A 17,385-nucleotide genomic window follows, 5' to 3' on the forward strand; every position below is an offset into this window, starting at 1 on the left:
TGTGGGGTTCTGTTTGAATTTCACAAGTCTTTTAAGCCACTGCTGTTTTTAACTATATATCACAGGCAGAGCCACACTGATTTGATGATGTGATTCACATAATGATGTATAATTACTCTTCTTTCTGCTTTGCAAAACAAATGAATTAATTATTGTCCATGTTATATAACTATGCATGGCATGTGATCTAAATTTTTATAATAATAATCTGTTATGTTGTCAGGAATCATTAAGGATTTTCTCAGTAACTGCTCAACAATTGACATGCACAAGTGGATAGCACCTGCAGTTCTCCTTTCATAGAAACAAATCTTTGTCAGCAGGGAAAGTACAGTTGTGTAAAATCTTACTATAACAGTAGATGTCCTTGCCTTCACCACTGCAGTATTCATTACTTATGGGATTCCCTGATGTGAAGCCTGTCATCCGGCCAATCTACCAAAGTAGTCTACTGTTACTTTAAGGTACGTTGAATGTCATCTATACACTCCTCAAGTAGCATAGGAGATAAAGGTGATGTTCAGGTGTAGCATCCTCAGAACTGATTGCCCCAGTAGGAACAGCAGTCCAAGGAAAACTAAAGACTACCTGCACATCCAGGAAGGAAAAATGACTAGGGGGATGGAGGGAGGGAGTGAATACTGAAGCGGTGAAGGGACGGACATCTACCATTATGGTAGGATTTTACACAACTGTACTATGTCCTTACATTCACAGCTGCAGTATTCCTTACATTTGGGAGAGTGCAAAAGCTCAAGAAGAAACTGGGGAGGAGGAAGCAGCAATAGAGCCTTCTAAGAAGCCATGAAGAATGGGCTTAGCAAAACCAGCTGTAGCTCTGGAGATACCATTCAACTTGAAATATTTAGTAAAGGTATGCACAGACGTCCAGGTAGCAGCTTCAAGAACAGAATTAGAGTCTGAACCCTTGAAAAAAGCACCAGAAGCATCCTCAGCTCTAGTAGAATGAGCCTTTACAGAAGAAGGAAGGCTCTCACCATGAAAACTGGCAAAAAACAGATGGAAACAAACAGACTTATGGTTACAAATGGGTCTATATCACATCGTCAAACTTGTATAAGTTCGAACGATGTACTATCGAACCCAAAAGTCCGAAACCACACAATAATGAACACACAGAACAGTGATTTTTTTCCCAGGGGAAAAAAACGCTGTTCCCTAACAAAAAAACAAAACAAAATATAAACCTTAAACTAAAACTAAAGTGGAGGGCTTTGCCCCGCACACTCCCCAACATGGGTGGCTGTGCCTCCCACACCCCCTACTTAAATATATGAACTCCAACATCACACCACAGTGGAGGAAATAGCAAAGCCCCAAAAACGGCCCACCATTTTTTATCCCTGGGAAAAAAATCGATGTGCCGTGGCTTTGCTATTTTTGCATTTTGGACTTTTGGGTTCGATATTACATCGTTCTAACTTACACAAGTTCGACGATGTGATATAGACCCGTTAAAAACAGCATTTGAACTGTCAGCAAAGAAGTTCTGAGGATGGTCTGCCTGAACATCACCTTTATGCCTTACGCTACGTGAGGAGTATGTAGGTGACGTTCGGCATACCTTAAAGCAATGGTAAAATTTGCTAGACTGGCCAGATGATGGGCTTCATTGCAGGGAATCCCATAAGTAATGAATACTGTAGAGGTGAATGTAAGGACATCTTAATGCCTTAAGCAAACCAACAAGAATGAAAGAAATTAAGTAGAAAACTCAAGGAGGATTATGAGCTTCAAATAGCCTCTGTATCCAAATTTAACTACAAAGATTATGAACCATCTCCCAGGAAGGCACAGAACTTGCAAACAATAATGGTTCTATCTTTGACCCTAAGAATATTGTCTATATCCAAACTGATAAATTCCAGTGCAAAGTTCACTCTGGTGACAGTTATTACAGACCACTGTACCAACAAACATCTAAAGTCACCATGAACTGGGTCCTTGCAGTTCTTTTAGAAGCTAAGAACACCTCATTTATGGGCCCAGATAATGTGCCAGCTGGCTCATCATTAGTGTTAAATATAGTTTATGTGAAGCTGTACCCAACTTTTTAAACCTAAACTTATCAACTGGTTACATCCTCAAAACCTAGAAAAAGCAGTAATTTTAATGTCTTTAAGAAAGTGTGTCCTAACCAATAATTCTGGTAATTATCTGACCATTAGTCTGACTAGTCTCATGTGTAAAGTAATGGAACACACTATCATGGACTTTATTAACCTCAGAATCAGAAAGATTTTGAAGTGAAACTTCTTTAGTAGTGTAGTGAGAGTCCAAAGTGAAACAGAAAAGTGAAGCAGAAGTCAGACTCCTCCAGACAGTGACGATGTTCGGTGGCGGACTTTATAAAAGTAGACATGAGCTTAACCAGGATGTTATTTGTGCATTACATAAATCAAATCAGTTGAGTAAATGCAATTACTTATGGACCACAGAAGTTCTGCCTTAGTTAGAAGTCTGAATATGCTGCTGCTAGTAAACACTTCCCTGACATTCTTTTGGTTTACTCTTAGACAAATTGTAGATTTTCTAAACAAGGACCCAGTACGGCACATTTTCACTTTTGAACTATACTGTCTATAGAGAGAAGAAACTCAGGACTTAAGAGGCAGTGAGTCAAACGGTGGGGGGAGAAACAGACAGCAGGGCTCAGCGAATGTATACTTAGCATTCTTTTTGTATCAAATAAGATTTTTAATGTGTAGTCCTATGACTGTCAGGTAGCTGATTTTTGCATGAACTGCAGAAACCAGTACCACCCCCTACTAGAGTATTAACTTATGAAGTGCTTACACAAGGGTTTCTGTTGCTTCCACATTTTAGAAGAAAGGAGAAATATTGCAAAAGTATAACCTTGAACCTATTTGCACAGCATTATGATTCGGTCCTTTGTAAAATACATTACTGTGCACGTTCATTCATTTTTCATACTCGCTTTATTGTCTTCGGGGTACTATTGATTTGAAATATAATAAAACATGACTGACACAGAACATAATAATAAAATATATGCAGAAATACAGCTGCAAAAATTAGCTTTGCAGTCTGACAACTGCATTAATTTTTTCTGTTATTGCTGTTTATAAATGCCTTAGGAGCAATTAATGTTTTGTTAACAGATCAAGCGTTATGTATGCAAGTAACTTGAAGTAAGCCACTTAAAATTACGAAAAAAAAACTGAAAATAATTTTATAATTTAAACATGCGTACGTAGGCAACATCTGTATTTCTTTTTTGTTTCATCACTACTATTAATAAAGTGTTGCTTTATTGATTAAAGTCATTTTTACTAATATCGTGTCACAAAAAAAAAAAATAAATAAATAAATAAATAAAGAATGTGTCCCATTGCTATGCCCTGTACAAGTGAAACTTCTTTAACGAATTGCGAAGGAAAGCAAATGGTACAGTATGGTATAAGCTCCGTTGCACTTTCTTACAGAAGTTTCACTTCTACCAGACGTGGCGACCACACGCATTCTTTTTTTTTTTTTACCTGGTCCATATCAAGTCAGATTTTTGAAAGGCAAGCCCTTTCTCCTTAACCTCACTAACTTCTTTAAAAAAGTCACTAAATCAGTACTGACTGCCTTTTGTAGTACATACAGCCTACCTGAATCCAGACAAGGCTTTGGACACTAATACCCACTTGGGTAACAGACTAGTCATCCTGAATATAAACCTATATGTTGCATGATTGATAGCTGGTTTGCTATTTTATAGAACCCATGACTTGAGAGCAGCTACTGTCTCCTGTAAAATAAATAAAAAAATGCTAGTTGTGCACCACAGGGATTTATGTTAGGCACACTTTTTTAGCAAGAAACATCTTTATTGAATTATCACATATGAGACAGGCAATCATACATTTATATACATGAAAAACCATACTGACATATTTTCAGTTCTAAATGTAATACATCACATATACTCTGGGATTCATTAAAACCTACACTAAGTGTACACTAAGTGTAAACTGTTCTGAGTGAAGCAGACAACATAAGCACAAAGTATAGACTACATGTACACTTAGTGTAATGTTTCTGAGTGACAAGAAAGCACACAAAATGTGTTGGGATGTTCTTGAATACAGGTAGTGTCCATTTATTGTACACTTAGTGTAGGTGTTAATGAATCTGGTTGATAATCTTCTATGTAGTCATTGTCAATCAAACATTACATAGCTCATTCACTTTCTGACTTCCCTTAAACCTCATTCCTCCTCCAAGGCATTATTCTGTATGTATTTTTCAACAATTCACATTTTTTCTATGTAATTTGCTTCTATTCTTTTCTAAAGATCCCACTTCCAGTTCTTGCATCTCTATTATTATGTTCACTACTTCTAGTATGGTTGGTTTATACTTTGATTTCTATTTTCTAGTAATTGCTTTTTTGGCAGCCACTAGAATTAAATGTTGCAAGGCTGTACCATGTCTTGACTATTCTAATTCTGTAGCACAGCTCAAAAAAAAAATAATAATAATAAGTTCCTTAGTTACATCAATTTGCTCGCCCAGTATTTCTGACAGAGTAATCTACAGAGAATTTTAAAGTCTGTCAACTCATTGCACTCCAGAAATAAAGCTCACAATTACTTCTTTCTTCCTCCATCATACCACCAACATTTGAAATCTACCCAAGGAAAAAATCTTTGGAGTCTGCGTGGGGTATAAAAATACTTATGCAAACACTTCCAAGCAAAAATCCTAAATCTCCTAGACTTTATTCCATATATGGATGCCATACATGTATCTTCCCGTTGTTTTCTTTGTGAATTGATTATCCGTTCACTCCAGGGACCTCTCCTTTTTGGTATATATTTCTCAGCTCTGAAATCAAACATGCCTAACTTGGTAAACAAAGTCTGCAGATGATTGTTCCCTCAGAATCACACTGAAGCTCCAACATGCTTTGTACCTTGCAATACTTGGTGCAAGGATAATAGTTTCAAACCTGATGCGAATAAGTGTAATTAAGTTTAGTAAATTTAATTTTTCTACCTCCTAACTGAATGATACATTTCTCTACCCCAACTCGTTTGTAAGAGGCATAGTCAAGACTGTGGTCTGCTAGCAACAAGAACAGGAGTAGTTAGGCTGTAAGCAGAGTAGTTCCTAAATGTCATTTGCTAATTGCAGTATCATTCCATCTGCACTGCAGCTGCTTAGATTTATTTTTTATTACTGACACTGCAGTGCAACAAAAGGGTGATTCTACACTCCTGAGTATGATACCCTTTTGATCAGATGTTTAACCAAAGTACCAACTGCCTCAGTTGTTGATAGCTTCAGATAGTTGTAAAACGACCCCACAGAACTTATTGTAATGAGTAGGGGAATCATTCTGGTGCCTTGGTCAAATTTCCCCTAGTCAGTATAAACAGCACTTCGGGACTCCCTTGAAAAGAGGCCACTTGTCTAGTGTGGCAATCACAGTCTATAAAAGATAATAAAAACAAATAAAATAAAAAATAAAATAAAATAAAGATAATTGGATGGGTAGCCACAAATTCTGTATTGGTCTATTCTGTGCTGCCTCTTCAAAGCTTGAGTCATTTACTGAATATGGGGTATTGAGTATGCTTAAGATTGTCTTTTCTGACTGCTTGCCTAATACCTACCTAAGAAAATAATTAATTTAGTTTCTTGTCATAATGAAAGATCTGTTAAGGTGGGGGCGTGGCCAAGATGTCAAGGAGATAACAGCACTTTTTAGATGCTCTGCCTAAAAAGACTTATTCTGACAGAATTTTCTCTTATTAACTTATCAAAAACTTTGGATACTGCTCTCACTTAGTCATATTGGCAGTGTGAATAACATACTTTACAAGGAAATCAGTTTTAGTAAATCTGAAGTGAGTTTTTTCCTGTCAGAAGTTCTATATCTGTTTCTCACAGACTATTTCAAAGATGAGTCATTCAAAAGCTTCTTCCCAGGATACATCCATGAAAAAAGAGTTACAAACAATAATCTCCAGTATTCAAGATCTTTCCTTGAAAATGGATAATTTGGAGAAAATAATGGAAAACATGAAGAAAGAAAGTAAAAAACAGACAGAAGACTTGAAAGAGATTATCACAAAACATACAGATCAGTTAACTGCGATTGAAGAATCTATGAATGAATTAGATGGAAGACAACTTGAAAATTATAATCAAATAGACTTCTTACTGAAACAAAACACCCTTAAGATCAGGAAGAAACAATATAAGAATATATGGTATACCCGAAAAATGGAAGGAAACAACATGATTCAATTCTTAAATGACTGGCTACCAAAGGTACTGAATCTGCCTGAAGCTCTCTCCTTTGGAATAGAGAGAGAGCTCACCGGTCTCTCTCAAACATTTCTTCTTCAAAAAATCCTAACACAAAAAGATCTATTATTGTTAAATTTTTGTCATCTCAAGATAAAGATTTAATACTGAGAACAGCCTGGTCCGGTAACCCTATACAAATAAATGGAAGAAACATAAGGTTTGATAATGACTATACATCTTCCATAATAACCAAAAGAAAAGCCTGCGTTCCCTTCATTAAAAGCCTGAAAAAAGCTGAAATTAAAGCACAAATTATATTCCCTGCCAGAATCAAGATCCACCTCTCCAATGATATAAAAATATTCAACAATCTTGAAGAAGCCATGGACTTTGAGAAGAAGAATAAATTAATAGAAAATGTTGAAGAAATGGATATCTCCCTACCTAGTCTGAAAAGGCTAGCAATCAATGGTAAACTGTTTCCGACTGACAAAACAAGTAAGAAGCTTAAAGGCAAATAAACTCATTGTTTTTTTCTATCAACATTTCCAAGCACTAGACTTCTCTTTTCATAATAAAGCAATCACATTTGGAAAGGAGTTATCACCCCAAGGTAAGATTGTTATTACATTCTTTCTTTCATTATCACTTATTTACAAATAAATACAGAAACACATAGTTTAGTACAGGTATAAAACATACACAATATAATATACTACATTTCTAAAGGTTTTGAAGAGGTTTTGAAGTATACACTCTTTTATTTATTCATATGACTTAACACTTAAATTAAAACAATAAAAATACCCACACCTTAAACTATGTTCTCGCATTAGGTGACAATTACCTATTTATTTGTCTGATTATTAACTGAGCATTTAAATATGTTACTTTTAGTTGTTATAAAAATTTAATCTTCAAGTTTTTTTTTTAATCTATATATTTATTCTAATATTCCTCTGTTATATGTCCTTTGAGATCATTTCCAGATTTATTTTGGAAGGAATCTGGGGCATATTTGATTCGTTTGAAGTGCTTCTACTTTGATGTAGTATTAGCGTTAATAGATGGCTTGACTTTGATTTGAATCCTTTCAGAGGTGCAGGGGTGGTCTTTTGCATGTAGGGAGAGAATAGTGAACGGTTATATATGTAGAATATACTTGTGGTTCTGCTAGAGTCATTGACTTCTTTTTAAATGTAGGATGTATCACTTTTGGTCTAAAATTCATTGGGACCCTTTGATAGTTGAAGTCGCGACTGTTGTATGTTGCTGCAGTTTGCTGTTGCTTCTCGTGATGCACTCTAGTTTTAGATTGCTGGATTTGAATTGTACCAAGTGAGTTGAAAATATTTAACCTTTTCATATTTTGTTTCCCTCCTTTGCCCGCTTCACGAGCGTCTCGCGAAACTTAAAAGCTGTACAAAATCAACTAACGGTAACTATCTTACCGCCAAAATCTTGAAAATGTTAACGGAACACTTACTCGAGATGCTTTGTCGAATCCTGCTTGCATTGAAGTTACGCTGTAGCCCTATGCGTGCAAACAGAACCTCTGAACTTGCATGGCTTCTCTACGAAATCAAAAGAGGCGAACTTCTGTACGGAAGATCACTGAATATACCCATACTTCTCAACCTCTTAATGCAAAAAATCTGGACAAAGCTTGACAAAATGGGGGTACAAATAAGGACATATTTTAAATATTCCTCTTATAAACATAGAAAGTTGCTAGAGTAACAGGATTTGTTTTAATATGCATTTTCTGAAGGATTTGAAGTCTGAAACCCAAATGTATGTCATCATTTAGTGACTTAAATCCTGACATCATCCCAGTGATTTGCCAGGAAAAAAGAGGAACAGGCCAAAAACATGAGCCACAAATCTGGACATTCTACGAAAATCTGTACACTTGAGAGGTATACCCATTGTACAACTACATCTAATGCATTCCAGGTTATTCGTTTAATAAGCGTATTGGAAAGCAACGTAAAAGTAAAGGCAAGTCTAAAAAGAATTGACTGGTAAGCCTGTATTACATGTTTCTCATTGAATGAACAAAAAACAGAATACAATGATATTACATACTGATAGAGTTCTGTTTAAACAAGCAAATATGTAAAGTTTTTAAAAAATGCACCTTTACGCTCAGCTGTGTTTATTGTTTAATTATGTGGCTCTATACTATAGTCATATTTAGTACTTTGCTCTTGGATAATACTTATAGTTGTTTATTCTATGAACTTGTTCACATAAATATACTTACCTAATGTGGAAATATAGAATATACACGCATGTGATTCTACTTGTTTTCACTCTGTTTTATATGGCAAAGAGAGGTAAATCAGTAAAATGAGGGGTTAGTCATTAAAATAGTTTCTTATAATATAAAGGATAAATAAAAGTTCAATAGCTATATACTTGGAAAAACTCAGGATAATGCAACTTTACTAATCCTATATTGTTAAGCCACTGCTATTTTTCCATATATTTATTTCATTCCACAAATGTTTTGCTTTTGATATATCATAAGTGCCTAGAAAAGTATCTAGAGCTTAACGCCTCTCTTTAAACTTTTATAATGTTGAGATATAATGTGAAATTTAAAATATTTTTTTTTTTGCTTAAGAAGCTAATGTATCTAAGGTTGGAATATATACCCCTCCCTTTTCTTGCTATTTGTAAGGAAGTATGATAACACTTGGTGTAATAACAAATATCTTCTATTAGCTGAACATTATATAATTATATAATAAGGTCTGTTCTATGGTAGAGCACGTAACATCAGTTATTAATCACAATCCTATCTCTTTGTTTCTTTTATTACTTGTGCCTCTCATTTCTTAATGTCAAAGAGTTTAAATTTATGATTATATTTAAACTAAAGAATGATTACTAAGTTTAACTTGATGTCAAACCTTTCATAAAACATTGAAGAAGTCTCTTATTACCCTGGAAAGTTAAGTGGTTATTGTCTGTCTGATTTTCCTTTTATTTTTTAGGCAGTTGCACTAGTGAATGGTAGTCTTGAGCACTTAGGATGGTTGTGGGTGGTTTTGATGATATATTCATCAATCCAGGGACTAGATGTTCCATGGTTAGTTCTGTAAATAGTTTGGTTTTATTTTTTTTACATTTTATGTACTACTTATGTCCAAAATAGATTTAATTGACATGAAATACAGTCCTCACAATGTCTTTGTTTAATTGTATATCTTTAAATGTGAATGGTCTCAATAACCCTAGCAAGAGAGGAAGTTTAGTTAAATATTTAACATCTAATAAGGTGGATATTGTCTTTCTACAAGAAACACATATAATACACAAGGATCTAGACAGAATATCTTTTAATGGTTATACTATTCTTGCTGATCCCCATTACCAGTCTAAGAGGCGAGGCACGATGATCTTGTGGAGAAATTCTTTACCAATACCTAAAGTAATAGATATATATTCAGACAAAAATGGAATGTTGTGTGAAGTAGTATTGGAATTAAATAAGAAATATTTTACATTAGTAAATGTTTATTGGATACCTGGCATCAGTGCTAAAACAGCAAATAAATACCTTGAAATAATCTCTGCTAAATCCAAAGGAGATATCATCATGGCAGGAGATTTTAACTGTATCCTTTCAGCTAAAGAAACCACTAAGAGTGGAAACATTACAATACAAGCTCCTGCAAAAAACTAGCATGTTTTGTTTCTTTACATAATCTAAGAGATATATGAGATTAAAGAACCAAAATCTTTGAATTTCACTTATTTTTCATTTAGATATGGTACTCAAACAACCATTGATAAAGTTTTTTTATCAGATACTTTGTTATCTAAAACTTGTGATGTCATAATTACTTCATGCCCATTGTCTGACCACAATGCGATATCATTCAAAATTAGCATTAAACCTAATGAACTTGTACACTGGCAAAGATTACCCACTTACATCACAAAGATTAAGGGCTTTAAAGAATGGCTATTAAATGAACTGAGCTCATTCCTTAACTTTAATAATAACAATTCTACAGCAAAAATTTTTATCTGGGATTCTTTAAAGGCATGTTTATACGGGAAAATAAGAAGCTGGTACATACACAAAAGAAAGGAATGGGATAAAGAATTACTCAATTTACAACTGAAAATTGATACAATAAAAAAGAAATGAAACCCTGGAGATATCAGACTAAATATGGAATTAAAACAACTAAACTCGGATTATGTACAACTCCTTAACCACAAGGTTGCAATTAATTTGGAAAGATTAAAGTTACAATCATATTCTCATAATCCCAAAAATATGCATGGACTAGCAGTTAAAATGAAAAGGTTGACCAAAAACAAACATATAACAGAGATAATAGATCCTTTCAAACGTAAATCAAAATCATTGTCGGATTTAAAAGATATACTAGAGCTTTTTTGATCCTACCATGAATCCATCAATAAAACAGACGATGACATAAATAATTTAACTAGAGTTGAATTTTTAAAAGAAAATATCAATAAAAAACTTTCTAAGGAACAAAACAATAGACTACTTAAAGCAATCTCATTAACTGAGCTTAAAGAGAGAATACAAAACCTTAAACACAATAAAGCCCTGGGTCTTGACGGTATAATAAGAGAACTGTACAAGATTTTTCCTGACAATGTTTTGATATTACTAGTGGAAGCCTTTGAAGAATTTAGATCCAGTGGCAAGTTTTTCCCTTCATGGAAATATTCATTAATCTCTCCCATTCTAAAACAGAATAAAGACCCTAAACTTGTTTCCTCCTGTCCTCCCATATCTTTATTGAATTTAGATTACAAAATATTTATTTCTATCTTAGCTAATATACTAAACCAAATGATGCCAAGATTAATAAACAATGATCAATCAGGCTTTATTCTAAACAGAAAAGTTCAAGATAATGTCATACAACTGTTATTCTTAATAGATTTTGTAAATAATAAAAAAAAAGAACTCTCACTTATTAGTCTTGACATAGATAAAGCATTTGACTCTATAAACTGGTCATATTTGTTTTAGGTGCTGGAAGCATACAACTTTACCTCTGATTTCATCATCTTATTAAAAAAAGTATATGAAAACTGTATCTTATATTAAAATTGACGCTTTTATTTTGGGCCCTCTTAAAATAATGAAGGATACTAAACAGGGTTGCCCACTGTCTCCTTTATTATTTGCACTATCAAGAGAACCTTTTGCCAATTTCATAAGAAATAACACCAATATAAAAGGTTTAGATGTTGATACACATTACTCCTCAAAAATCCTACTTTTTGCAGATGACATTTTATTAACAATAGGAAATATTGATTCTTCTATCGATCATATTACTTACTCATTACAAATCTTTGAATAGATCTCGAACCTTAGATTTAATCATAATAAAACAGAAACCATTCCAATAAATAAAAAAATAAGTAATGTTTTAATTAATCATAGCAATTTTAATTGGGCAAATAACAAATTGAAATACCTTGGGATCTATATTAGTTCTACATGGAAATATTCCATAAAAATAAATTACAATTTTTTGTCAGATGAAATTATAGAACACATTGACAATTGGAATAAGCTATACTTCACCATGGAAGAAAAATTATCTCTAATAAAAATGATTCTATTACCCAAAATTCTGCTTCTTTTTCAAGCATTATTAGCACCTCCCTCCAAGAAACAACTAACACATGTGAATTCTCTATTAATTAAATTCTTGTGGTCACCCCTAAAACCTAGAATTAATTATAACTGGCACTATAAAAGTTGGACTGAAGGAGGAATAGCATTCCCTAATCTTGAATTATATGTTGATTCTGTTATTCTTAATTTAATGAGCTTATGGCTTAGTCCAAAATACACATCAAATTGGAAAAGCCTACATAAGGAAATCTTATTAAGCAATACAAACATCTCAATAAATACGTTAGAATGTTCTGAAAATCTCAAACTTTTCTTAATAGTTAAAAATTTCTTCTATAATAAAGAGAAAATTTCAAAATCTATTCTTATAATTAATTTTATTTTGGAAAACTTTAAAAAAAATAGTAAATAGGAATCTTGTAATTAACAATACATATTTCCTAATATTTTCAATAGCTTTCACTAACAAATGTTTTGATTCCTTCAATATGAGGAAAATGAAAATAATAGAAGAAAATGGGTTAATATATTGGCACCAGTTTTTAGGAAACAAAACCATTCATGAAACCACTTATCTTTTAGCCAGATTTGATGTTTTTCAAAATAATTGGTAAAATATACAAACCTTTACAGAATTTATTCTAGCTGAATCTAAATTATCTCAATTTTCTGGCACATTTGATCTTCCCAAAACATTATCTTTTCTTTTTGAGCTCAGTAATTTCGGCAATAAGAGTGGTATTTCATTGTCAAAATTTTATAACATCCTTAGATCAGACATGAAGGTTTCAGAAGACTGTTTATGGAATTATATGATTAAAACCAACAACACACAACTTTCAGAAAAAAAAACAATCCTTAAATCAGTGAATAATACATCTTCTTCTGTTTATTGTAAAATGTTCACATGGAAATTCATTCATAGAAGCTTTATTACACCTCAAAAGGCTTCCAAAATTTGCCAAAAAGAACCTATAAAATGTTGGAAATGTGAAGAGTCATTGGAAGCTGATTGGGCTCATATGTTTCTAGAATGCAGAACTGTATTATTATTTTGGTCTGATTTTAGAAACTTCATTAAAGCCTTGTGGTCAGACAGATGTGAGGTTTCAAACTCTTTGCTTTTGTTTAATGCACCAATCCCAAGGTATATCCCCTTAAACCAAATACATCTTCTTTGGACTCTCCTTGCAATAGCAACAAAAATCATCACTAGAAATTGGAAATGTAGAAATAACCTCTCTTTTAACAAATTTATTTCCTTATCGAAGATCATATGTAATAGGGAATTACAAACAGCTTCAATGTATACTTCAAATGTGACTCATAAACAAATTGCATGGCTAAAACTCAAAAAATTGTTAGACACAATGTAATATCATTGTGGACGTTGTACCTATTTTGGACACTGTATATAGTTTATGTTAAAGTATTTTATATAAAAATCAATAAAAATTAATTTACAAAAAAAAAAAAAAAAAAAAAAAAAAGATTTGTTAAGGCAATAACATACATATAGCAAGAATGCCTAACCCTAATACTTCATGATCCCCAATATTAGCTTGTTTTTGATGTAATACTTTTTATTAACATTTTAGAATATAGTTATCAATCTAAAATTATCTCTATCAGTTACCAGGTAACAACTTTGTCATATCACAGTTCATGTAGAATGAGTTTTGCAAAAAGGAGGTATTTTATAACATTAAAATATAACCGAGTAAACTGAAAGATCATACACATATATATGTCATGTTTCCATAAAAAATTCCATAGCTAGAATAGCCATCCTGAATCCATCCATTTGGCTGTCAAGAGTCATGGCAATGTAAAACAAGAATTCTCATCCTCTGATACTACAGGGGGCGTGGCATCATAATATACCCTCAGGACTTGGCAGAGTTCAGTGAGATGAGGTGGAATTCCATATCAGCCATGTTACATCTGGACATGTTCAGCTTGTGTCTCAGATCCTCTGGTATCACACACTTTCAAATTTCAAATAGAGTTTTGGAAAGGGTGAAGCATACAGCTAAGATATGCTATAGCAGCCGCCAGAAACATGTGCATCCTCGAGGTTATGCCCAAAAGTTAACAGGGGCTGAAAACAAATTAGATGCAACAATACACCTTGTATAAGCAAAAATGATTCCTTCTGCATTTTTCAGCTATTAAATCCATTAGAGGTACAGTCTCAGAAATGTCTGCAGGGTACAATTGGTTTCTTTTAGATTAGATAAATATAATACTGTTATAAGAAGAAAATTTGTTAATCAGTCAGTTGTCAGATTTTGGAATAAATCATCTTTACTTACCAGGAAGAGCTCAACCATAGAAGTGTTTAGAATTTCTTTAGATAATTGGGAAGGGTCATGGGCTTATATTATTAATCCACAGTGTTCTTTGACCCTGTGGGTCTGAACACAGTATACCGAAACCTTGAACATTTGACAGGCATATAGTAATGGGCAGCAGGCTTGTCAGTACATCTTTAGTAGGGCGAGGGAATGTTGCACAATTTTGTTTTTAGCTTGGCAGGTATACAGTGCCATCTAAGTATAGCCTTTTGTTGCAATATCACCAGTCCCACTCACCCTTTCTGTTAGTACAGCGGTAGCCATCTGTTTGCACACTGCCTACTGATCATGAAGCTGGGGAGTTGTCTATTCAGCTCTTTATTGTATGGGAACAATACTTAGGGTAACCTATCTTAATGAAAGCAATAGGTCACACCTATGTGCTGTTTGGGTTCTCTGGCCACTCGGGGGATCTTTCTGGAATTGATCTTTTATAGCTTTAATAAGCTGATTGGACTCTACACAGATCATTTAAATTCATAGAAACTTACATTTATTTTCCTGATAGCTTCTTAACATTCTTGGGTGGTCCTGTGAAGGCCAGACTGTGACACGTGCAGAATCCTTTGTATCCACTGTATTTGTGAATCTCAGTGCTGTCACAAGCTACATCCTTTTTGGTAAGAGGATGGATACGTCAAGCTGTCCCATGCAGATTGCTTCAGAAGCACCAGAGGGTTATGGTAAGCTTGTGCCAATAGTTCAGACAATAAAGAAGGAATCATTCACTTCTTACAGGGGGGTTCTACTATGGATCATAGGATTATAAGAGATTACTAGGCTAATGGCCCTGCTGCCCTTATAAACCTAGACAAGAATTTATCCCCAAAAAAGAAACCTCAATCAGCACCTGTTGCCCCTGTAAGTGAGGGATGCAGGTGGAACCCCTGGGACAAATTTGTGGTTTCCCATCCACTCATCAAGGTTGCGTTTGAAGAGGGCCAGACACTTACTTTGTTTGACATGTATGGGGAGTCTATTCCAGAATAGGGAAGCCTCTGGGAGACAGACCTGTCTTTCCAGCAGGTTTTGTTAATGTCACATATTAGATTTAGGCCTTTCGATTGGGTAATGCGTGAGGAGTTAGACTTACGGATATGGTGCATCACCAGTAGAGCAGGGTCTGAGATTGCCTTGTATGTGAGACAAAGATCCTGTCCACATAGGACAGGTGTTGGAGGCCATGGATTCTCTTTGTGAGGTATTTCTGTGGCCATTCCAGTTGGTGCAGGTGTTTGGAGAGGTACTTACCAAATGGGGTGTTGTACTCAATTATTGGCCTAATGAGGGAGGAGTACAGAGAGGCAATAACCTCCTTTTTCTGGATGCAATCCCTTTACTTATGAGATGAACCAAATAAATGCCTTTCTGACCACTGTCCTACATGATGGTCGAATGTGAGATTGTTGTCATCCTGTGTACCCAGGTCTCTCACCACAGGTTGTGTACTTATGGGGTTGCCGTTGATGTGGTAATCAGTAGGGGCCATGTTTTTGCCAAATGGTATAATACATTTTTTTGCATTTAACTTAAGGCCATGACTTTGGTACCTGTCATTTGTTGCTGTGAGACCCCCTTGTAGTATGTTAACATCATTTGGGGAGTCAATGACAGCAACCAACTTACAGTTGTCTGCAAACTTGGTCAGCCACAGGCCTTTTGTCTTTGCCTGGACCTCTGAGAGGTAGATGCCAAACAGTCAGGGTCCCAAGACAGACCCTGGGGAACACCACTACTGAGAGGTCTGCTGTTGGAGGTGGAGGCACATATTTTGACCTTATGGGGTCCTATTTGTGAGCCAGTTGGCCACCCACCTAATGAGATGGGGATTTATGCCAAGTTGTGTTAGCTTTTCAATGATGCCCAAGTGGGGGATTGTGTCAAAGGCTTTGGCTAAGTAAAGATAAGCTGGATGTATTGAGTTTTCCTCATCCAGTGCCTTGGTGACAGTCTCAAAAAATTCAACCAGGTTCAGTAGGCAAGATCTGCCCTTGACGAATCCAAACTGGGTGAGGTCAAGTGCTTGTTTATGAGGTCCATAACAGTACGCTACACAACCTTACAGATCAGACTTGTCAAACTAATCAGGTGATAGTTTCCAGGGTCAGTAGTGGCACCACCTTTGTGCAAAGGGATGACAATGGCAGTTCTCCACTCTGCTGGAATGAAGCCTGTACTTAAATGGTTGAATAGGGTGCTCAATGCTGGAGCTAGTTCTTGCTGGAGATGGTGCAGAAGAAGTCTGGGATACTATCAAGTCCCATGTAAGCTATGTTCTTTGCCTTGGATAGGGCCTTTAGCACTTGATCTATGGAGATGTGAGGTACGGGACAAGCATTGGGGATGTTGAATGGGTCTTTGGGGGGGCAGGGGGTGAAGTTTGCACTGAACCTATCTGCTAGCAGGTTGGACAAGTCAACAGGATCAGTGTAACTGGTGCCATTATGAACTAATTTGGAACAAACCTGGGCTTTGCCATGGAGGTTCCTGACATAACTGAAAATGTATATCCAGTTAGCCATTGTTTTGGAGGCTAGTTTTGATTCATAATTAGCTTTGGCGGTTTTCACTAATGATCTAATTTGCTTTTTGAGGCTAAGGAGGGAGTTTTTCCAATTGGGAATTTGTGCCTTTTTACCCGTGGATAACAGTTTCTTCCTTTTGTTGTAAAGTCTGTTGATAGACGATGTCCACCAGATAGGTTTGTGTTTCCTTGAGGAGCAGATTTTAGTTCTGTTGGGCATGGCTGAGTCCATGCAGTTGTATAGGTACTTGTATACTGCACTGGCGTACTTTACAGCATATTTATCTGCATCCTGTGAGGGGGCGGTGATGTGAAGCTACAGATACCCTCCCTTAGAAGGTTGTAGTCAGCTTTTGAGAAGTTTTTTAGCCTGGTTATGGCTCGGGTTGGGTTGGACAGGATAGAAAATTAGAGTGAGACAGACCGAAGGTCTGATCTCACCAGGGAAGAATTTACTATTGTGTGTTGCAACGGTTGCCCATGTTGTTGAGAACCAAGTCTAGTATGTTATCTCCCCTTGTGGGGGATGAGACAAGCTGGTCTAGTGCATTAGAATTGATGAAGTC

The sequence above is a fragment of the Protopterus annectens genome, chromosome 10.part0, assembly GCF_019279795.1.
Source record: "Protopterus annectens isolate FY-2018-M chromosome 10.part0, PAN1.0, whole genome shotgun sequence".
NCBI classification, from domain to species: domain Eukaryota; kingdom Metazoa; phylum Chordata; order Ceratodontiformes; family Protopteridae; genus Protopterus; species Protopterus annectens.